General features: G+C 42.4%; 1 protein-coding gene across 6 annotated transcripts in view; it reads right to left on the reverse strand.

Annotated features, from left to right (window-relative positions):
- EFR3A (EFR3 homolog A) overlaps window positions 1-23,748 on the reverse strand; it is a 192,689-nt gene that overhangs the window by 150,757 nt on the left and 18,184 nt on the right. For 2 of the 6 annotated variants that reach the window (XM_075825718.1, XM_075825716.1), the window contains exon 3: window positions 8,887-9,019. The exons of 3 other annotated variants lie outside the window; for them this stretch is intronic. The gene's annotated coding sequence lies outside the window, so the exon portion shown is untranslated. Of the gene's footprint in view, window positions 1-3,025; window positions 3,180-8,886; window positions 9,020-23,748 lie in introns of all 6 variants that reach the window. One more of the 6 variants, XM_075825717.1, reaches the window with a different exon arrangement.

Raw genomic sequence — 23,748 nt, forward strand, 5'->3', positions numbered from 1 at the left:
CGGAACGGGGGGCTCGTTCTCTGCTCACTCTGTGATTGGCCCTACGCCAATCAATAGAACATGTGGAGCAACTCCATTACATATTTAAACAGGGCCATCTCGCCGCGCGCTGTCATTAGCCCCGATACCCCTGAAGACGCTACTTCGTAGCGAAACATGTCGGGGGGGGCTTCTAATCTAATTTTAACACGTGTCCTGCTGACTCTGAGAATTGAACGGTTGGTCTGGTGCTGCGTGCTGCAGCCGTCAGCTCCAGGCTTTCTATACCTTGCTGACCAGCTCCTACTTTTGACGTCGGCAGCGCGTAGCCCATGAAGGAAGTGATGTGGTATGGGCTTGGTGAGTATATAAGGTGTGAGATAGTCTGATCACATATCACTCGCTGTTGTCATTGGTAAAAGGAGCGATTTATCAGAGTTAAAAAAAAAAAAAAAAAAAAAAAAAAAAAATGATGATTATTGGCTTTCGGGCCAAGGGTGGCGGTATTTCTCACACAGCGCAGTTTGTGAGCTGTTCGCGTGCTGCTGTGGTAAAAGTGTATAGTGAGTGGACAAATGGCACCATTGGGAATAACCAGAATGGTAACTGCGGAGCACCACGTGCCATTGATGCGAGTGGTGAACGTCGGCTACGAAGGTGCGAGAGAGCCAAACGACACGCTACAGTGGAGCAGCTCACCCTGAAAATCAACCAGGGGGGGGCTACCAGACGTTTGTCTAACACAACGGTTCAGAAAACCCTACAACGTTTGGGGCTTCGAAGCAGACGGATGGTGACTGCTCCTATGCTAACAAAGGTGCATCGGAACAAAAGGCTTCAATTGGCAAAGGGTTGTCTTCTCCAATGAGACACGTTTTGTGCTTCATCAGACGGATGGACGTTGGAGTGTCAGGCGAGAAACATCAGAGAACAAAACACCCTGCAACCATTGCTGGAAGAACACAAGCTGGTGACGGCAACGTTATGGTTTGGGGAATTTTTTCATGACACGCTCTGGGCACTCATCCATGTGGAAGGCTCTGAACCGATTTGGGTATGAATCCATCATTGCAGATCACATCCACCCATACATGATGTTTGTCTTCCCTGGGGCAGAATTCTCCAGCAAGACAATGCGACATGTCACACGGCTAGAAATGTCCGACAGTGGTTGGAAAAGCACAACCAAGACTATCAAGTACTTCCCTGAGCCCCCTAATTCGCCAGACTCAAACCCAATTGAGCATCTGTGGGACCTGGATCGTCTTGTTCGCTCTATGGATCCTCCACCACTCACCCTCCAGCAAATGTGGGATGTATTGCACTCAGCATGGCTCCAGATACCAGAGACAACCAACCAGCACTTTATTGAGTCAATTCCAGCCAGTCTAGCTGCTGTCCATGCTGCACATGGCGGTTACTCTGGATATTAGATGGAGGTCAAAATAATGTGACTCAACTGTGTAATATTTCATTCACATATATGTATTAAAATACAAATTGTACGAGCGCTGCTTCCCTTTCATTCCTTATCTGCTCGTACTGTGAATCACCTACACACTTGTAGAAGCGGTTCACAGTATTACAGCCTTCTACCAATCCAGTGAATAAGGAAGGCCTCATGCACACTACCGTAATTTTGATCCACAATTATAGATGGTAATTGCGGATAAAAACACTGATCCATTCATTTCTATGGCCACAAGAAATGAAACGCAAAAAAAAAAAATGATGTCGTCCTAATTTATGATTTTATGGACCGTGCGCCTATACTTTATAAAATTCATAAGGGTGCCCTCGATCCTCCGGGGCGGCAAATTGTATCTGGATCTAAGAGCATCCTAGAATGGTTGTGTAAGTATGTAGATAATTTCCTTAAGCCAACTGTTGAAACACTGCCGTCATATGAGGATGAGCAAGTAGAGACCCCTCAGGGTAGGTATCCTCAACATTTATTGCCTAGATCTACTAAATTTCCTACCTTTAGTATATTCCCTGAGATATCTCGGTTTGTAAATGTAGTATCCGAGGAGTTTAAGAAAATCCCTAGTCGAATTGGAAATTATAATCTCACTCGCACCCAGAGATTAACTATTAAGGAGTTGGCCTCCTTGAAAGGGATTATCTTCAAACCATCGGATAAAGGTGGAAACATTGTACTCTGGCCCACCACCCTATATGAGAGAGAAGTTTTCCACCAGTTAAGAACTGTTGAAGGTTATAGAAAATTAACATTCAACCCGTTATCCAAATTCCAGCAAGAACGGTAAGCCCTGATCGTTCAAGCATGTGATGACGCTATTCTTACAAATAAGCAGGCGGATGGGTTGCGGATTTCTGAACCTACGGTGGCTACCATCTATTTGCTTCCAAAAATTCATAAGGATGCCCTCAATCCTCTGGGGCGGCCGATTGTATCAGGATCTAACAGCATCCTAGAACCCTTGTGTATGTCGATCATTTCCTTAAACCAATTGTTGAAACACTAACGTTGTATGTCCAAGACACCAATGATATCCTGAAAAAGATTGATGTTGTACACCTTCAATCAGATATGTATTTGGTGACATGAGATGTTGAGTCGTTGTATACATCTATCCGACACAAGGATGGATTAGAGGCGGTACAATTCTTCCTATCAATGGGTAACATGGATAAATCCCTCCAAGCCTTCTTGTTGAGAGAATTACGATTCATCCTGACTCACAATTTTTTTTATCTTTAAAGAGTCGTTCTACCTACAGCTCCAAGGACCGGTGATGGAGGCGGCTTGTGCACCCGCACACTCCAATTTGTTTCTGGGGCTGTGGGAGAGGAAGAACTTTCTATCCAATCCAGTCACCAATATTGACACAGTACACTTCTGGGCCAGGTATATTGACGATGTACTAATGATCTGGCAGGGATCATCAGAAAAACTCAGAACATTCATCGACTGTCTAAATTGTAATGATATTAATGTCAAGCACACATATCAAATGAGTAAATCTGTAATCTATTTCCTTGACATACAGGTTCAGGTGGATAAAAATGGTCTTATACATACTGACTTATATAGGAAGAAGACTGCTGTAAACTCTGTACTACATGCCTCCACTGCTCATCCTCGACATCTGATCAATAACATCCCTGTTGGACAATATTTGCGAGCGAGACGCCTCTGTTCATATCAACAAACCTTTGAAATGCAGGCCAAAGATCTAAAAAAAAAAAAACGGTTCAGAGAAAGAGGCTACAGTAATCCATACGATGAGCTTACGACAGGGCAAAACATATCCAGAGGACAGCATTACTACAAGGCTCAAGACAAAGTGTCACCTCTGATCAACAGGTACACATGATTACGGACTTTAAATTGTAATTCGGAGGAGGTCACAGGGGTGATGAAGAGATTTTGGGCTATACTCAAGCATGACCACAATTTGGGGAAACTTTTACCCCCCATTCCCTCAATTACATTCAGGAGAGCTAAAAAAAAAAAATCTGAGGGATTTACTGGTACATATTTACCATAGGGGATTACAACCCCAGCATGCTTTCGGGTCCAAATGTCCTAAACGGGGCTGTTTTAAATGTGGTAGATGTATGTCATGCCCTAATACTGAACAATCAAAATCCTTTTATGAGACAGGACCATGGACATGACTACACAATTATCCACCACATAGAGATTTATTTTGCCACTTGCCCCTGTGACAAGATCTACGTTGGGATGGTGATAAGACAGTTTCACAGGCGAGTACGTGAGAATGTCTTAAATATAGAAGCAGCCACTGGGATTGAGGACATTTCATCACTTAAAACTATTCCTCGTCATTTTAGATTAAAACACAACTGTGATGCATCACTCCTCAAAGTGCGAGCTATCGACCGAGTATTGATCGGACCGAGGGGGGCGGAACTGGAAGAGAACCTTGGGCCAGAAAGAAACAATGTGGATCATGAGGTTGGGAACCTTTTGTCCATATGGCCTCAATGAGCATAATAGCTTAGTTCCATTTCTCATTCACCATTTCTTAGTTGCCACTCTCATATTGGGGTCTACCAGTATTTTAACCATTAATTTTATTCTTGTTGTTAAGCTCTTTGTACGATTCATTGGTATTTGAGCTACCTTTTCTTTTAAACCTAGATCTTTGTCTCCCCTCTTCAGTTTCCCCTTTTTTGTTATACTTCCGGTTGTGCCTTCGTATACATTTATTGGTATATTTGTGTTTCTATTCACAGTATGGCCGTTTTCTACGACTCAGCAGGGGCTGATCTTCTACTTTACATCATCAACTACCTTGTCGTGTCTTCAAACCAGCTATTGTTTCTATTGTTCATTATTCTTTTTGTTATTTGGTAGTGTCTGGTCGTGACCAGAATATGTAATGCCCATTGGTGCTGTCCATTTATATTTCACTATATTTTTATATGTTTATACATATTTCTGTATGGCCGTATGGCTATTTTTGATCACTTTTGCATGGATTCGTGTATTATATATATTCATCTATATAGGATTTTGATGCTTATGCCTTATATATTTCCTATTGCACATTCTTTATTGTATTCATCACCGGTTGGTAACTAATTATGTGCTATTATTAAATTTAATATTCATTTTTTGCTTTAGCTTGACTATATTTATTGATTCACCTTTTGCGTATTTAATACACAATTATTTGTCACAATTTGGCCTCGCTGGCTTTTTGGATACTCAGTCACTTACATTGGCACACTTTGCACATATTATTTTCACATATTTACATTTTGCATCCTTTTTATTGTACTCATGTTTATTATGTCATTAACCCTTACTATTTTGTGACAGAGTGGCGTTTGGGATCACCAATTTTCTTCACAGCACGTTTGGCACCCTTTTTTTTTTTCACATTTCTTGTATCATTTACAATTTCTTCACTTTCCCCTTCACTCCATAGCACTTTTGTTTATTTTGAGTATTTTGGATTACTTAGTGGCTTGATTTCTGCCACTCAATGTCTCCAGCACCTTGGACAGCATCCGCTGTTCTGAGCCGAAATGTTGCTAAGCAACGTGACGCCTCCTCGGCATATACTTCCGCGTTTGGTTTTTAAGACTTTGGTCGTACTCGGAGAACTGGGAGTTCTCAATTTTTTCATTTTTTTTTTTCTTATTACTTCCCCACATTTCCTCCTTATCCTTCGGTGCTTTTGCCTCCGGCTGCCGGGCCATGTGGGACGGGGGAGTGACTGTTCACCGCCCCCTCATCCTCCGTGGTTCGGCATGCACGGGAGGCGGGGACTCATGTCCAAGTGCTGGGCGTGATAGGTCGGCACCGTGGGCGGGCAGAGTGCATCGACAGCTGTCATTATGCTGACTGCTGCTGATCGCAGTGTCCTCCTATAGGAGGCGGCGGTTACTAAACTGCTCATTATGCTGCATGTTTAATTGATTGGCATGAGGGGATACTTAAGGATAGGTCGGCGGGTATGACACAACCCCCTGACTAAGCCTCTGCGAAACGCGCGTCGGGTCAGGAGCGGTGTCCCCGGTCTTGGTCTCCCAGCTATCGTTGTCTCTTGCAGGTGTATGTATATACTTTGGTTTATGCTATATTTTGACTTAGTCATATGTGCCTAAATTGATCAATACCTAATACAAATCTGTGCAATATATTATACATTTCACCTGTTTAAAATGACTCTGCATACACTGCTGTATTTGGGGGGGATCTTGTTACCGTGTTACCATCTGATTTATCCGCTGCTTCAGCGTTCTGTTTCCATTGTCTTATTCTGTGTTTTTAATCTTATTCATGTGTATATGTGTAAGTATATTTTTTGTATTTTTTCAAATACATGGTCGTGACTTCTTTTCTCTTTTTGGTTCGGTACACTTTATAATGGGAGCATGGCCTGCAAATGCGGGTCACTGTCCGCAGCCGGCCGCGCCCATAATCACGGACCGTGATTACGGCCGCGTGCCTAATCATGTGAACCGCCACTACATGTGTGTCAGCAATGCACAGTTCGAGCAGTGACAGAAATAAAGGGGAAGTAATGATCGTAGGAAGCAGCTGATCGATGGGGGTGCAAGAAAAAATAAAAATTCCCAGGTTATAGCTATAAAACATCCCAGCAACTGCACTGGTTACCAATAAGTGTCTGTTGCTATTGCGTTTGCAGTGTATGTTCAGCATATGTGCCGGGAAAGCTTCCAGTTGAATGGGGTCCAAACACATCCATAGGGCCCCATTCAACCCTTTCGCATTCAAAGACATACTTTTTTTTCTTCAACTGAAAGTAATAGAATCCTGCAAACAATGACATATGCTGGAGGTATACAGTGGCATCAGGGAATCATCCTGACATATACCTCCAAAATATAGTGGGAAATGACCCTAAGAATGGTGTCAAGCTCGTGCCTTTTATACCGGTGTGGAGCACTTATTTAGTTAAAAAAGAAAAGAAAAAAAAGCCACTGACCTTTGCGCAACTCAGACAAGGAGACATAGTTAAGATTACAACAGATGGCAACAAGACGACATCTCAAATGAACAAATGGAAGAACAAATAGAGCACCGGTCTCTAGAGGAGTCAGTCACCTGCTCTCACCAGCCGCAGAAAAAAAAACGTCGCCAGCTGATGATATCATTTACCAACCTCCGAGCATGAAATTAAATGATCACCGATACACAAATAGGACGTGCAGGCTATTAAAACGGTGCGGGCACGAAACCTGTTCAATAAGAAGAATGGAAGCAGGCCATCTTGTCTGGCCTAGGTCATCAATATCGGATTCCGCTGCTCACCTACATACTTACCCAAGCACGTAAGCAGACGGGGCTCCCAAGCAGGATTATAGTTGTAAGTGTCCTCGATCTCCCCGGCGTGCACTTGCGAGTAGCGCTGCATAACGAAGACGCTACAAGGAATTCCGGACAGTTGTCGGTCGTCTAGTTACTGCAGGTCCTCAACCCTCCGAGAGCACCAGATGATTAATTACTATGCCAACGCAAGAGAGCAAATTATTACACCGTGACATCACGGGCCACTGTACACCTGGAGACCCAGCAGATCAAATTCTGGGAACAATAGGAGACAGCAGGCCACACGATACAGGATGGAAACTTCTGCAGTCTCCGAGGGACGTCTTCTGGTGCCTGATCAGATAAGTGAATATTCTGGACTGTTATCAATCTGCTAAAATGAAATGAGTCTCTATTAGAGGGTGAGATTTGACATGGTGCGTCCTGGGTTGTCAATAGTCAGGGTAGAAAGTGTCTCCATCTGCAACTTAAGCGTGGCCACAGCAAGATCATCGATATAATTCCCTTATGTCTTTAACATCTCCAGTTAGGACTAGAAAGAAGACAACCTCTAAATTTCAGTCCCGGGGCTTTCAGCTCAAGGACAACTACTGTAAGTGTCCTCTTACATGGGTCGACGTGGGCCGTGGAAACTAGCGCCGATCAACGAGTCAGCTCGATGATCGGCGCTCATTTGCACCTGTCACAAGGAGTTATGGATGGGGGCGAGCGCTCGTTACTCCGATCACTCGACCCCATACATGATCATAATGCAGGCAGATCGTCTCCCTGTTTACACACCAAGATGTGCTGCCGCAATGATACTACTTTGTGCTGCATAAACGATACAATCTCCGATGAACCCATAAAAAAATTGTGGCCATAACATTTTTAATTTTTTTTTATATTAACATTTTAGTGTGCCTTGAAACAGGTTACTTGCTTCTCTTTTCTATTGAGCTCTAGGAAAGCTGTTACTACTTACGTAGCTACAAAAAAATAAATCAAAGTGGCTCCTGGATGTCTCTTGAGGCCGTTTCTCATGGGCCAATGATCATGTGAACGAGCTTTCATACAAACACCCGTTCCCGATCATTGAGATCAGCAAACTGATCACCGACGGGACTTATCAACTGATCGCATCTTTAATGCCACCAACAAATAATAGTTGCTAGTCGGCTGTACATCGCCCTGTGTAAACATGGAGACGTGCTACAGAGAGGATGCAAATGCATGGGGACGAACGATCGTAGTAACGATCATTGCTCCATTTAAAAAGGGAGCAAACAAGTGCCAATCGCCAAGCTGTATTGTCGATTGGCACTAGTTATAAAGTTTGTAAACACTACCAATATCTGCACGTGTAAAACTACCCCAACTGGTTCTCAGAATGCCCACAGACGTAGAACGGCTCGGTTTTGTACAGAGAAGTAATTGGGAACACAAAGAGGATCAGGCATACCCCATGGAGTCTCTACTCGCGTTTCGCCTTCCTGGTGCGGCAATTTTCTTATACCCAACTTCTGAGAACTTTAACTATTTTTCTTTTGTCGTTTTTTTTGGGTTTTTTTTGCCGCAGTAAACAAGTTTTCGCACACAAGGAATGAGACAAAAGCAGATTTTTCAATGTAGTTATGACGATTTTCTGGCTTAAATAAATAGAAAGAGACGGCGTTCGGGTCAAACTATATCTTAATGAAGTCCTATAGGCAGCGCTACAGACTAATTTACTAACATTCTCTGCCTGTACCAAGGGCCTTAGGGCAGAGGAGTTACCTGCAGACGCAGCTACTAGGGTGGTTTTTTGGCCTCTTATTGCTTCCCCCTAAATGTTGTAAATGGGTCATTCTATTTTGAACAACATATTTTAATTGTGAATCCCCCTTGTTAAAGGATAACCGAGGGGCTTCTCTATAAAGATTTCCCTTAGAAGTAGTTTTTATGGTCTATTTACCAGCTTTTTTATTTTTTGCTATCTCTGCTGGGATTTTTGCAATTGAAACAAAACTGACTTTTTATGCAATTTGCACTGTGTAGATAGAAGCAAAAAAAACAATAAAAAAATGAAACAAAACCGTGGAGGTGGTCAGCAGCCTCTGGCACACGGGCATTTTGGGCATCTCTGCGAGCACCTTATGAATCATGAGGTCCTTGTGCAGAGTCTTGTCTGTGCTGCTATGCGTCACGCTCCTCCGATTGATAAGCGTGCCAACGCCTTTACAGTTGTGGCCGCATCGTTACCGCAATCTCTGGTTCAGTCCAGCCCTAGAATTAGATGTGTAGTTAGATGGAAATAAATTACATATTGGATCTTTTATCATTAAAAATAAATAAAAATAAAGTACAACTATGGGAGGCTGAGGTGTAGAAGAATCCTTTTCATATCCTTGAAGTTGTGGGAACTTATCACTATTGTGTCCAGCATGTGCACGCCGTACTGAGAATTGCAATAATATAAAATGGTTATAGCCAGACTTGCTACAACCTCACTCTTCAACGTAATTAAATCAACTACCTGCTGGATAATGTGGATGGCAAGTCAAAGGACAGAAACAGGAGTCACGTGCAATAGGAAAAACAGCTGCTATTCCCACAACAAACCGAAAGATGCAGCGATTCTGGGAAACTACGGAAAACTGAATTCAGTCATTCAATCACTTTAGCTGCATACAAAAAAGCACAAACAGTTCCCCAAACACACTATATCTCACAACCGCGTGTATGTTAGTCCCATATCCATGTCTAATAGGATTAGTCCACAAAGAGGAAGGCACTAGCATGGAGCAGAATTATAGTAGTTATATTCTTGTATATAGGGGGCAGTATTATAGTAGTTATATTCCTGTATATAGGGAGCAGTATTATAGTAGTTATATTCTTGTATATAGGGGGCAGTATTATAGTAGTTATATTCTTGTACATAGGAGCAGTATTATAGTAGTTATATTCTTGTATATAGGGGCAGTATTATGGTAGTTATATTCTTGTATATAGGGGGCAGTATTATAGTAGTTATATTCTTGTACATAGGGTGCAGTATTATAGTAGTTATATTCTTGTATATAGGAGCAGTATTATAGTAGTTATATTCTTGTATATAGGGGGCAGTATTATAGTAGTTATATTCTTGTATATAGGGGCAGTATTATAGTAGTTATATTCCTGTATATAGGGGGCAGTATTATAGTAGTTATATTCTTGTATATAGGGGGCAGTATTATAGTAGTTATATTCTTGTACAAAGGAGCAGTATTATAGTAGTTATATTCTTGTATATAGAACAGTATTATAGTAGTTATATTCTTGTATATAGGGGCAGTATTATAGTAGTTATATTCTTGTATATAGGAGCAGTATTATAGTAGTTCTATTCTTGTATATAGGGGGCAGTATTATAGTAGTTCTATTCTTGTATATAGGAGCAGTATTATAGTAGTTCTATTCTTGTATATAGGAGCAGTATTATAGTAGTTCTATTCTTGTATATAGGAGCAGTATTATAGTAGTTCTATTCTTGTACATAGGGGGCAGTATTATAGTAGTTCTATTCTTGTACATAGGGGGCAGTATTATAGTAGTTATATTCTTGTATATAGGAGGCAGTATTATAGCAGTTATATTCTTGTATATAGGGGCAGTATTATAGTAGTTCTATTCTTGTATATAGGAGCAGTATTATAGTAGTTATATTCTTGTATATAGGGGGCAGTATTATAGTAGTTATATTCTTGTATATAGGGGCAGTATTATAGTAGTTATATTCTTGTATATAGGGGCAGTATTATAGTAGTTAAATTCTTGTATATAGGAGGCAGTATCATAGTAGTTATATTCTTGTATATAGGAGGCAGTATCATAGTAGTTATATTCTTGTATATTGGGGGGCAGTATTATACTAGTTAAATTCTTGTATATAGGGTGCAGTATTATAGTAGTTATATTCTTGTATATAGGAGCAGTATTATAGTAGTTATATTCTTGTATATAGGAGGCAGTATCATAGTAGTTATATTCTTGTATATAGGAGGCAGTATCATAGTAGTTATATTCTTGTATATTGGGGGGGCAGTATTATACTAGTTATATTCTTGTATATAGGGGGCAGTATTATAGTAGTTATATTCTTGTATATAGGAGAGTATTCTAGTAGTTATATTCTTGTATATAGGAGCAGTATTATAGTAGTTATATTCTTTTATATAGGAGAGTATTCTAGTAGTTATATTCTTGTATATAGGGGCAGTATTATAGTAGTTATATTCTTGTACATAGGGGGCGGTATTATAGTAGTTATATTCTTATACATAGATCGCGGTATTATAGTAGTTATATTCTTGTATATAGAGGCAGTATTATAGTAGTTATATTCTTGTATATAGGGGCTGTATTATAGTAGTTATATTCTTGTATAGAGGAGCAGTATTATAGTAGTTATATTCTTGTATATAGGAGGCAGTATTACAGTAATTATATTATTGTATATAAGAGCAGTATTATATTAGTTATGTTCTTGTATATAGGGGACAGTATTATACTAGTTATATTCTTGTATATAGGGGCAGTATTATAGTAGTTATATTCTTGTATATAGGAGCAGTATTATAGTAGTTATATTCTTGTATATAGGAGGCAGTATTATAGTAGTTATATTCTTGTATATAGGGGCAGTATTATAGTAGTTATATTCTTGTATATATGGAGCAGTATTATAGTAGTTATATTCTTGTATATAGGGGGCAGTATTATAGTAGTTATATTCTTGTATATAGGGGCAGTATTATAGTAGTTATATTCTTGTACATAGGGAGCAGTATTATAGTAGTTATATTCTTGTATATAGGGAGCAGTATTATAGTAGTTATATTCTTGTATATAGGGGCAGTATTATAGTAGTTATATTCTTGTATATAGGGGCAGTATTATAGTAGTTATATTCTTGTATATAGGGGTAGTATTATAGTAGTTATATTCTTGTATATAGAGGCAGTATTATAGTAGTTATATTCTTGTATATAGGGGCAGTATTATAGTAGTTATATTCTTGTATATAGGGGTAGTATTATAGTAGTTATATTCTTGTATATAGGGGCAGTATTATAGTAGTTATATTCTTGTATATAGGAGCAGTATTATAGTAGTTATATTCTTGTATATAGGGGCAGTATTATAGTAGTTATATTCTTGTATATATGGAGCAGTATTATAGTAGTTATATTCTTGTATATATGGAGCAGTATTATAGTAGTTATATTCTTGTATATAGGGGGCAGTATTATAGTAGTTATATTCTTGTACATAGGGGGCAGTATTATAGTCGTTATATTCTTGTATATAGGGGGCAGTATTATAGTAGTTATATTCTTGTATATAGGAGCAGTATTATAGTAGTTATATTCTTGTATATAGGAGCAGTATTATAGTAGTTATATTCTTGTACATAGGGAGCACTAGAACATTTGAATATATCCACATAAAATGATCAGGTAGCTGGTGTTTTTTAATCTTTGGTTTTATTATAAAACAAAAAAAAAAGTATTTTTTACAGTTTTTATTCCACATACAAAAAAAATCTGCAGCTAAATGATCATGTTTGATGCAGACGGCTGATATGAGCTTTGCTTCCAAGTCAGCAGGCTGTCATTGGATTTACAGTGGATAAATTATTGCCTGGTAAAAGCCACAGAGGCTAAATGATCAATATAAATGCAGGCAGGCAAAGCTATAAACAAGGTCACTTCAATGCCGTTATATGGCACTAACCTGGAATACATCCTTTGAGCTGCCTGGGGAGAAAGGTGTGAGATCCAGGCTACAAAACAAAGCCTCATGCAGAACGACAAGCGTGCGCTTCTATGGGGACGCCTGTCACTGTGCACACCAGTAAACTTTATGGCTTGAGAAATGTTTGCTTTTATTGTGAGGCCATAACAGGAGGCATTTTTCAAAGTGATGTATGACCGGCTGCAGAGAATTAATGACACTTGGAGACTGGCTGGTTTAAAGTTTGTTTTTTCTTTCTCTTCCCGGGTTTTTCTTGGGGGGGGGGGGCACAAATTGGTTGATGTGTATTTTGAGATAAACCAACTAACACAATTTAGTTATTTTCCTTTATTCTAGAGGTCCAAAATCCTGCACAGATTTCTTACTATATCTTTATAGTGGTCCGTGCTCCATTGTTTGGGTGCAGAGCTCTAGATCCATAGCACAGACGGAGATAAAAATAAATAAATAACAATCTGGCTGCCTGCTGCTACCACTAGAGGGAGCTTACTGCATACGCTTTATACAATTAACTCAATACTGTAACTGTATGTAGTAAGCGCCCCATAGTGGCAGCAGCTTTAATAACATACACAACGATTATTAGCGACAGGGTCGGAAATCCCGCTTGTGCAGCCGGTTCAGCTGCACAAAGGGCCCGGAGGAAGGGGGTCCCATGAGCTGGCAGTGTGAAAGCTGTAATAATTATTTCTTATCTGTTTTAGAGGAGATCAAGTTATCACAGTGTTGCTGCCTCCTGCTGGTTTGAAAAACCAGAAAACCTGAGCCAAAAGCAGTGTGCCTCGTCTGGCAGAGGGCAAGTGAAGGAAAAAGGAGGCGGCATAGACAGGAGGAGGGGGAAGTGTTTGGCATCCCTCCCTACAACCGGGAGAAGCTGCAGGGACTCCTCCGCGGTGCGGAGTAGACTTGTAAGGTCAGTTGCTGCTTCAGCATTGTATGTTCATGCGTGGGACAGTGTGTAAAGGCGGAAATAGGGGACATGATAGGTGTGCTGTATAGGGGTGTAAGGTGAGGATAGGGGTGCATTAGCTTGTGCCAGGTATAGAGTTGTCACGATACCAGAATTTGGACTTACATACCGATACTTCGTGTAGTAAAAAAAAAAACACAAAAATATAAAAAGACCTTCCACTTTCTGAACATTTTTATTGGATTGAATCTGATAGGGGTGATTGATGGTGTGGGCCACTGGGACCCACAGCGATGAGAACGGAGACCGAAAGTCCCCCGAAGTGCTCCATGAGAATGGAGCGTTTGTGAGCATGCTCGTCCAGCGCTCCATTCATTTCTATGGTTCTTCCGGGACCAATGCCTCAGTCAATGGAGCTCTGGCTGAACATGCTCACCAACGCTCCATTCTAATGGAGCACATCCAGGGACTTTCGGTCTACGTTCTCATCGCTAGGGGTCCCGTTGGCCCACACCCAGCAATCACACATAACCCCTATCCTGTGGATAGGGGATTAATGTGATTTATGGGAAAACCCCTTTAATCGTAATGTCAACATTAGGGTTAATGCGGGTCACATTAACCCCAATGTTCCTCAATGCTGGCTGAAACCAATACTAGTGCCTTTATTTTAGGCTTTTGTGCTCCTCTAATACCTGCCTGGGGCTTTCCTCTCAGTGACTACATTGCAGCGCGGTCCTGATTCCAAACTTCAGGCGTGAGCGACACAGGCACGTCAACAGGAACCCACTGCCTGTGCTGCTCCCATCATTCTCCTTCCTGCGCCTACACACAGGAGATCATCATTGGTGGCAGCAGAAACCGGAGGGAGAACTCAGCTCATCACTGGTGGCAGCGGAAACAGGTGGGAGGAGAATTCCTCTCTCCTACGGTGAAGCGTCCAGGACAAATTACAAGCGGGACAGTCACTGAAGGAAGCGATCATCGCAGGCGCTGTACAGCGCACGCGCCATGTTCTCTTCATGTATTTCAATAGTAAACTGTGCGGACGCACAGCTTCGTATCGAAATACGTAAATTTACTGTATCGAACCATTTGCCAGCGCACAGCATCGAAATTTTGATGCATTGTGCATCCCTAGCCAGGTGTAATTCAAGGACTTGTCTTTTTGTTTACACCTTGACAACAAATCTGGCTACAGAGGACGTGTCAAAATAACTAAATAGACAATATTCACCTTTTGAATCCACTGCCCCTCCAGCACAGATGCTCCCATGGTCCACTGCAGTAAGTGATTGGCTACAGCTATGTGTCCTTCGTATAAGTGGCGTGTGCGCGGACTCTACAGCTATGTGTCCTATGTATAAGTGGCGTGTGCGTGGACTCTACAGCTATGTGTCCTACGTATAAGTGGCGTGTGCGCGGACTCTACAGCTATGTGTCCTACATATAAGTGGCGTGTGCGCGGCATGTGTCCTTGTGAAGGGTGTTTGTGGTCCTAGTCCTATGTGTGAGTGGCACGTGTATCCTGTGTAACATTTGTCAAGTGTTCGGCATGTGTCCTATGTGTGAGTGGGGTGTATGAACCATGTGCTCCGTGTGTGAGTGGCATGTGTGTAATGTATGAACAGCTTTTGTTCAGGATGTTCTAATGTGTGTGGCTTGTACGCAGCATGTATATGTATACATTTATCTTTGTCTAGCTTTGTGGCCATTGAAGGCTTGGGGGCCCAAACACACTTCTTGCAAAGGGGCCCTCTGCGGCTAGTATCTGCCCAAATAGTCAATGATCATTTTATTCTGAGAGATTGCCTACTATTCTGGTTAGATGTATGGCCACCTTCTACTTTGAGGGAAGCTTTTGTGACTCTTCCCTGCCCCATATTCTGGTTTGAGCTGAAGCAGCCCCCACTACACTCCGAACCACCCGACAAAGACGACGACAACCCTGGCACACGCCTCAATCCCGCTTTCTTCAGCGGTGCTTGAGATGTGCCGAACGACTGTGGAGAAAATCGCATTTAAATGCAGATTTCCTCCATTACAAATTTATGCTCAAAACTTACAACTCTGCCCTTCACCGCGCCAAACAAGTCTACTTCACTTCTCTCATCTCCACACTATCTAATAATCCAAAACGCCTCTTTGATACTTTTCACTCCCTCCTTAGTCCTAAAGTTCAGACGCCAATCACAGATCTCAGTGCTGAAGACCTGGCCAATTATTTTAAAGTTAAAATTGACAACATCCGGCATGATATTATCTCCCAGTCCCCGAGTAACATCGATCCCCTTCCCTCCCGCACTCCCTCTTCTTCACTCTCAGCATTTCACCCAATAACTGAAGAAGTCTCGAGGCTCCTCTCTTCTTCTCGTCCTACTACCTGCCCTAGTGATCCTGTCCCCTCACACCTCCTCCAGTCCCTCTCCCCAGCTGTCACTAGTCACCTGACTAAAATATTTAACCTCTCTCTTTCCTCTGGTATCTTTCCCTCCGCTTTTAAACATGCCATTATAAACCCATTATTGAAAAAAACAACTCTTGACCCATCCAGCGCTGCCAACTACCGACCAGTCTCTAATCTGCCCTTCATCTCCAAACTCCTGGAACGCTTGGTCTACTCTCGCCTTATCCGCTATCTCTCTGCTAACTCCATTCTTGACCTCTTACAATCTGGTTTCCGCACTCTACACTCCACAGAAACTGCCCTTACTAAAGTCTCAAATGATCTCTTGGCGGCTAAATCGGACGGTAAATCCTCTCTCCTGATTCTTTTGGATCTCTCTGCAGCCTTTGACACTGTAGACCACAAACTCCTACTTAACATGCTCCACTCTATTGGCCTCAAGGACGCGGCTCTCTCTTGGTTTTCCTCCTATCTCTCTGACCGCTCATTCAGTGTGTCATTTGCTGGTTCCACTTCTTCTCCTCTTCCCCTTGATATCGGGGTTCCTCAGGGATCAGTCCTAGGTCCGCTCCTCTTTTCTCTCTACACAGCTCCTATTGGACAAACCATCAGCAGACTTGGCTTCCAGTACCATCTCTACGCTGATGACACCCAATTATATACCTCTTCCCGTGACATCACCCCTGCTCTAATACAGAACACCAGTGATTGTCTGTCCGCTGTCTGTAACATCATGTCCTCTCTCTATCTGAAACTGAATCTTTCTAAAACTGAGCTCCTTGTGTTCCCACCATCTACTAACCTCCCTAAACCTGATGTCTCCATCTCTGTGTGTGGCACTATCATAACTCCTAAGCAGCACGCCCGCTGTCTCGGGGTTATTTTTGAGTCAGATCTTTCCTTTACTCCTCACATACAATCACTTTCACGCTCCTGTCATTTTCACCTCAAAAACATCTCCAGAATCCGCTCTTTTCTTACGGAGGAAACTGCCAAAACTCTCATTGTTGCTCTGATTCACTCTCGTCTTGACTACTGTAACTCATTACTAGTCGGTCTTCCCCTCACTAAACTCTCCTCTCTCCAATCTATCCTCAATGCAGCAGCCAGGCTCATCTTTATGACCAACCGCTACACCAACGCCTCTAATCTGTGCCAGTCACTGCACTGGTTGCCCATCCCCTTCCGAATAAAATTCAAACTTATTACGCTCACCCACAAAGCTCTCCACAGTGCTGCACCTCCTTACATCTCCTCCCTCATCTCTGTCTACCACCCTACTCGGGCTCTACGTTCTGCCAACGACCTTAGATTAAAATCCTCCATAATCCGAACATTCCCACTACCGTCTCCAGGATTTCTCTCGTGCTGCACCCGTCCTCTGGAATGTGCTACCCCAGACAATCAGATTAATTCCCAATATCCACAGTTTTAAACGTGCCCTGAAAACACATCTATTTAGACAGGCCTATAACATTCCCTAATCTGACTCCTTTCCATGGCCCTCCTTTTAGATTAGTCATCAGAATAAGATTCCCTCACACTCCTTCTCTTCATGTCCGTCATACACGGATACTGGCTGGTGACAGGCTCATGCAGCTTTATGTTACCACCGCATGTGTATAAAAATTGCCGGACCATTGTACAGAACAAACACTATTACACTTTGTGTCTCCCTTATGTCCTCATAGATTGTAAGTTCTTGCGAGCAGGGTCCTTACTCCCCAGGTTTGAATTGTAAATGAACTTTGTCACTATGTAATGTCTGATATTGTTTGTTTCATGTTCCCTCTAAATTGTAAAGTGCTGCGTAATATGTTGGCGCTATATAAATAAAGATTATTATTATTATTATTAAGTCTATGGTAATTTGTAGCTCTAAGTTTCAGGTTAGTCATGATGTAAATTAAGTATTTCTGTGATGTGCATGTTTGAACAATCACCACCCCCCTCCCCTTCCCGCAGGATCGACACGATGCTTTGGCTAAGGGCCACTAGGGGCTGTGGCTATCAGATGACATTACTGTTATGTGTTGACCTAATGCAGTCAAAAGTTACAAGTCCTCAGAGATTTGCGACAGGGGGGGGGGTCACATACTTTATGCAATCCGCTAGAATGTGATTGGACTGTAATGTGGTAATTATATACATTATGTCATAGGTTAAAACGGGTGTTTGGATGGCAATGGTTGTTGCCCAAAGGACCAAAAATACCAAAGGGAAGTTTGGGGATTTGTATTAAACCAAGAAGAAGAGGTCAAACTACAGATCATTACTTACAGCTACAGGCCAAATGTCTATAGGAGAAGACCCCAACAAAAGACTGACCCGTTCTCACAAGTTTTGCGGCAATCACATCTCTCTGGGGACATTCGATAGGAATGGAAATGTTGCCTGCAATTGTCAGATCGTATTAGGTTATACGCCTCCCACATCACGAGACGTCTGCATTGTAAAAAACAAACAAAAAACATCCCCCAGCAGTCCTCAGGTTCACACGTTATTTTGCAGTTGCAATTTTCTCAACGTAGGACTTTGCTGAGCTTATACTGAACTCCGACTGAGAAGTGTAATTGCGGCCGGTCTTTCTGCTATGCCGGGTAGGTTCCCGCTATCTTGGTGCAGAAGTACGAATATTCAGAATGTGGCCCACTACTATCTGTATTAAAATTCAGCATTGTAGCTGTTGGATAGACAGAACATTTATTGAATTACCCCCTGCCCCACACAGATTACTAATGCTCTTATTATAGAGGTCCTCCTCTACAGACAATTCCTACTTGTTAGAAGGGACTCTTGAAAAAAAGCAGATCACAAAATGTCCCCTTGCTAGGAACCCCGGCGATCAGCTGCAATCTCTGGGGAAATCTGACAGTAAGTGCTCAATTTCCCTGCAGCGCTATCACAGGGGAAATGAAGTATTACAGTGTGTCCATTCATATCAATGTGTTGTCTGTGTAATGCAGAACAGGACAGGTTCTCCGAAGAGAGAGTCACTCTTTGAAATCACTCTCCGCCACATACTTGGTCCATGCACCTTCTGGCCAGCGCTCATCTTCTGTTTTGGCTCCTAGTGCACACGCAGCTTTCCATGGGTATAAAAAGTCCCTTTTCCTGTACATCTTGCCTGATCAATTAGGTTCTTCCTAGCTTGTCTACAGTTTCCTTGTGATTACTTTGTTGGATTCCCTTCTTTATGACCTCTGCCTCTACTTTTTGAATATCCTTGTCTGACGCCTGCTCTGACCTTTTGCTAGTGACCGTGATGAACTTCTGTTGTCTGGCCTAAACATTTGCTCGAACCACTATTAGTGTCCATTTACACTAACTTTTGCTCTTCCTGACCCCGCATACGGTCTATTGTATTAAAGGGGTTGTCCACTACCAGACAACCGATGACCTATCCACTGCACAGCTCATCAGTACATGATCTGTGGGGGCCCGATACCCGGACCCCACACGGTTAAGGCGCTCCAGCCGCCTCCAAGCACCCATGCCAGAAGCAGATCGTTCCGGTCATGGAATAGCGGCCAAGCTGCAGCTATGCTCCTATTCAAGTGAATGTACGGAGCCAACTGCTTCCGGCTTTGTACATTGCATAATGTGCCATAACATCCAGTGCCCACAGGCCACCGGAGCAGCTGATCTGTGCAGGGTTCGGGTGTCTGACCCCCACCGATCATATACTGATGACCTATCCGACGGATAGATCAGCAGTTTTCTGGTAGTGGACAACCCCTTTGGAAGCCATAACCAAGGAAGACTACTCCAGCGATAGCAACCTGGGTTTCCCCTGCAGCGAAGTCCATATCCTTGAATAGGGATTAAAGGGTGGAAACCTGTCATCACCATAGATTCCGCTGCCCGGTTTCGCCCCACGTCAAATGCTTGGTGACAAAGTGGGTTCACACAAGCCTCTGCTGCCCCGTCATGCACACATTGTAGATTTGGTCAGTATTTTGCATTCGTTTTTAAAGGCTCTGTTCACATCTGCGTTGGGAGGCTCTATTGCATATAGCGTCAGATTATTCTTCCCTTCATAATTATGGGGACCACAGTGGAAACTGACGAACCCCATTATATGTCAATGGGGTCCATCGACAGGATCAGTCGTACAACTGATGCAGGAAGCAGATGTGAACAGAGCCTTAGCCAAAATCAGTAGTGGATGTTTCCATTATACTTTCTCTGAATTTAGGACCCAGTCCTGGTTTTGGCTTAAAAAAAACATGCAAGATACTAACCAAATCTGCAACGTATGCATGAAGCCTAAATTTTAAACAGCCTCTACTTTGTTGAGGAACCTTCGGCAGCAATTACAGTCTCGAGTCTTCTTAGTATGACGATATTGGCCAGGCAAAGAGCGGTGCTCCATTTCTTCCGGACATTACGCTTGGCAGCGAAGTCACAGTTTAATCTTGGTTCCATCAGACCAGAGAACCTTGCTACTTATTTAGAGTCCTTTAATTTCCTTTTCGCAATCTCCAAGAGGCCGGTTGCATGCCTTTTACCAAGGACTGGCTTTTCACTGGCAACTCTACCCTAAAGTTATGATTGGTGGCATGAGGCAGAGAAGACAGTTGTCCTAGAAGGTTCTACCTCCACAGCGGAGCCTTCTCCGTCAATTGCCAAGTGGCGGCTAAGGAAGGATTCTGTTGGTTCTAAACTTCTTCCATTTAGGAATGTTTGGAGATCACGTTCTTCTTCAGGGCCTTTAATGCTGCAGCAATTTTTTTGTACCCTCCGAAGATCTTTGACTGGACACAATCCTAGTCTTGGAGGTCTACAGACAATCCCTTTGACGACATGCCTTTGTTTTTGATCTGACATGCACGGTCAACTTTGGGACCTCACATAGAAAGGCATCCGTGGAAAAAGGATGCACCGGAGCTCAACTTTGCGGGTCATGGCAAAGGGTCTGAACAATTATGCAAATGTGAGATTTCAGTTTTGGTTTTTATAAAATTTGCACAAATTTCTATTCATCGTTTTTTGCCTGGTCATCATCGGGTATTGTGTGTAGATTGTGTAGAATGAATACCAGACATAGCGAACAGCCGAGAGCGGTGCGATAAACTAGAAAACGGGATCCACTTCTGTTCTAATCTCTTGCAACCTCTCAAACATAAAAACGCCTGCAGACATCTTGCACTACACTGGCGCATATTCTGCTTCGGACAAACGCGTGCACTTGTTATAACCTGTAGAGAACGAGTGAGGAGAAGCATTCAAACTGCAGCCTCCTGGATACAGACTGACGATAATCTGCTGAACGGGAGCTCCGGTCCTCGGGAGTTTATATTTCTGCAGCTAAAAGGCTTCTCTGAAGATTATTATGTTGATGGATTAAGGTTATAAAGAAGAATCATGTACTCAAGAGCCAACGTGCTGGAAAACAAAGGGCGATAGCAAGACGCTGAAGGCAAGCAAGTAGAAGAGTCGGCCGGCAGCACGGAGCAGCTAGACTAATGCAAGCAACCTTTATATGAAACATGAAGGACGGCATGTGGGTCGGAGGGGGTAACAACCATGCTGGGCTTATTTAAAAGGAAAACTCTGGGCAAAAGGATTGAGACCTAGTGTGACTGAAAACTGGTCGGGTAACCTATCACCGTGCAGGCCCTAAGGGCGTGGTGTGTTACAGTGATCTCTATTTGGGGTTCTAAACCCCTTCCCGACAATTTACGTATGACTACGTCAAAGCCGGGTAGGGGGGGGGGGGAAGTAGGAAATATTGAGCGGGCTCACGGGATGAGCCCGCTCCATACAATGCAGGTGTCGGCTGTATATTACAGCCGACACTTCACAGTAACTAGAAAAAGACAAAAAAATGGCAGCATCCCTATTTTTTTGGTCACCTCATCTACCACAAAAAAATTGAATCAAAAAAAGGGATCAAAACCTCACATGTACCCCAAAATGGTAGCATCAAAAACGACAGTTTATCCCGCAAAAAATTAACCCACATGCCGCTTAAATCGATGGAAAAATTAAAAAAAAAGTTAAGTCTCTCAGAATTTGCAACACAAAATAAATTTTTTCTTTTTTACAGTTCGTTTTTTCCTTGTAAAAGTAGTAAAATATAGAAAAAAAAATAAAAAATTTAGTATCGCCGTAATCGTATTGACCCACAGAATAAAGTTAACATGTCGTTTTAGTTGCACGGTGAAATCCGTAAAAACTAAGCGCAAAAAACAATGGAGGAATCGCAGTTTTTTTTATTTTCTACCCCACAAAATAATTTTTTCTTCCTGTTTTCTAGCACATTATATGGTACAATAAATGGTGCTATGAAAAACTACAACTCGTCCTGCAAAAAACAAGCCCCATCAGACTATCAACGGAAAAAAAAAAGTTGTGGCTTTTGGAAGGTGGGGGGAAAAAAAAATAATTTAAATCTGAAAAATAGCCACGGCGGGAAGGGGTTAAAATACTTGTGTTATGCAATGCTGCCATTTACCAAAACTAAAGTCTGGTTAACAAGGCCAGTTTTTATCGTAAACCAGAGATCTGCTCCGACACTGTATGAATGATGATGCAATATAAAGTCCACCATCCAGACTTGTCTTATAGGATTCTCTGTAGTATTTATAAAAAGTAGATCCGGAGTTTTATATATAAAATATAAAACTTTTACTGATTTAACGTGAATTCCAACTAGAGACATTTATGGCATATGCCATACATGTCTGAGAAATACAGATCCTGCTCTGGGACCCATACCTACGTCCAGAATGTGGGTCACCCGACCCCGGTCCCGCCTGGTGAGGCTGCCGCTGCATTTGGGTGTAGAATAAGTGGAGAGGTGGCTGCAAATGTGCGTGGCTCTCCCCATTATTGAAACGGCCGAGCACACTATCCACGCCTCAGCCTCTGTAGAGATGGATGCAGGAGGAGCATTTCCACATACTGTCCAGCAGGAGAGTCCGTGACAGTATCTAACTCCTACATACAGAACTGGGTTTTGTTCAGTCCTGGCTTAACCCATTGCATAATGAAAAGTTCTTCAACTCCCGGATACATTTCAAAACACTAATTCAAGATCTCTGCATGCGGACTGTTAATGGAAACAATCCTGGCTTAAATAGCCACTGTCTGTCACAATGCATCAGTCTAGTTAATCCTCTGAGTTTAACGGGGCTGCATGCATGTCTCTTCGGGCTTACCTACCCTTATACAATGTAAGGGACTGCAGCGCGGTCAAAATAGGAATAGATCAGAACAGGTTTTCAGCCCCTAATAACATTTTCTATTCACAGACCGTAAAGAGATCTTAAACATGGTGAGGAATTGAAACCGTAAAATAAAAGTAAATTAGAAAAAATTGGGAATATTTTGTAATTGTACAATAACTAAAGGGGTTTTCTCACGACAGACACGTATCACACATCCACAATATATGCCATAAATATCCGAGATATGAGGCTCCCAGCGCCTGCAAGAATGAGGGGGCCCCCCTTCCCGTTCCAGCCTGGTGAGGCGGCCGCTGAATCCAGGTGGTGAAGGTGAATTACAGAAGTGAAGGGGAGTTACAGAAACAGCATAGCACAGCGAGCGTGGCTGTTTCCGGAACCCGACCTCCTCAACCACCTGGATGCAGCAGCCAGCGTCCGAAATGGGGGTATGGGGAACCCCGTTTTTTAGATAGCTGTGGGTCCCAGAGGTAGATCCTGTGGATAAGTCATAAATATCGGTCGTCAGACAACCCTATAAAAAGGAGCACTCTGGGCAAAACCGATACACTGAGTTATGCCAAGTGCAGGACCCCACTGCGGAGCAGGACACCGGAATCAGTCTTTAATATTTAGTAAATCCCCGTTTCATGCACCGATCCCTCAGGGCCTTCATTAGACATAATAGTGTATGTGTTACAGAAAACCGTACAGTATCTCATGA

The sequence above is a fragment of the Rhinoderma darwinii genome, chromosome 5 (assembly GCF_050947455.1).
Source record: "Rhinoderma darwinii isolate aRhiDar2 chromosome 5, aRhiDar2.hap1, whole genome shotgun sequence".
NCBI lineage: Eukaryota > Metazoa > Chordata > Amphibia > Anura > Rhinodermatidae > Rhinoderma > Rhinoderma darwinii.